The sequence below is a fragment of the Sinocyclocheilus anshuiensis genome, unplaced genomic scaffold, assembly GCF_001515605.1.
Source record: "Sinocyclocheilus anshuiensis isolate Anshui unplaced genomic scaffold, SAMN03320099.WGS_v1.1 scaffold1240, whole genome shotgun sequence".
Classification (NCBI taxonomy): domain Eukaryota; kingdom Metazoa; phylum Chordata; class Actinopteri; order Cypriniformes; family Cyprinidae; genus Sinocyclocheilus; species Sinocyclocheilus anshuiensis.
This window is the reverse complement of record NW_015542555.1, coordinates 1,424,438-1,424,973: the sequence shown is the minus strand read 5'-3', so window position 1 is coordinate 1,424,973 and position 536 is coordinate 1,424,438. Positions and strand designations below refer to the sequence as shown.

General features: G+C 55.0%; 1 protein-coding gene across 1 annotated transcript in view; it reads left to right on the top strand.

The window, feature by feature from the left end:
* Positions 1 to 536, top strand: part of LOC107694365 (atrial natriuretic peptide receptor 1-like) — a 107,827-nt gene that overhangs the window by 78,424 nt on the left and 28,867 nt on the right. The gene's annotated exons all lie outside the window — the stretch shown is intronic.

Sequence of the window (536 nt, the reverse complement as noted above, 5' to 3'; positions counted from 1 at the left end):
GACAAGACAGTCTGTGAGTTCGTGAACAGCCTCTGTGGCCGTGACATGGCAGGCAGTGAGTTCGGGAACGGCCTCCTTGGCCATGGCAGGACAGACGTACCGGGATGCCTGCAGCTCGCACCGACATCAGAGGTGGGTCCATCACACTAGCAATCCGTCTTTTCAGTCTTGGCCCAAGCTCCGCGTCCGACTCAGTGGCGGCCATCTTGGCCGGGGACTCAGGCGTGGCGGCCATGTCGTGACGAGACTCTGGAAGATCAGTCGAGACGTGACGAGACTCTAGAAGAGTGGCCATGTTGTGATGAGACTCTGGAAGATCAGTCGAGACGTGACGAGACTCTAGAAGAGCGGCCATTTTGTGAAGAATCTCTTGATGTGTCAGCATGATGTGAGCAAGCTCTGGCTTGGCAGACGTGACGTGAGCAGGCCCTGGGGTAGCAGACATGACGTTAGCAAACTCTGGCTTGGCAGACAGGATGTGATCAGGCTTTGACTTGGTAGATATGACATGAGTAAACTTTGACTTAACTGGCATG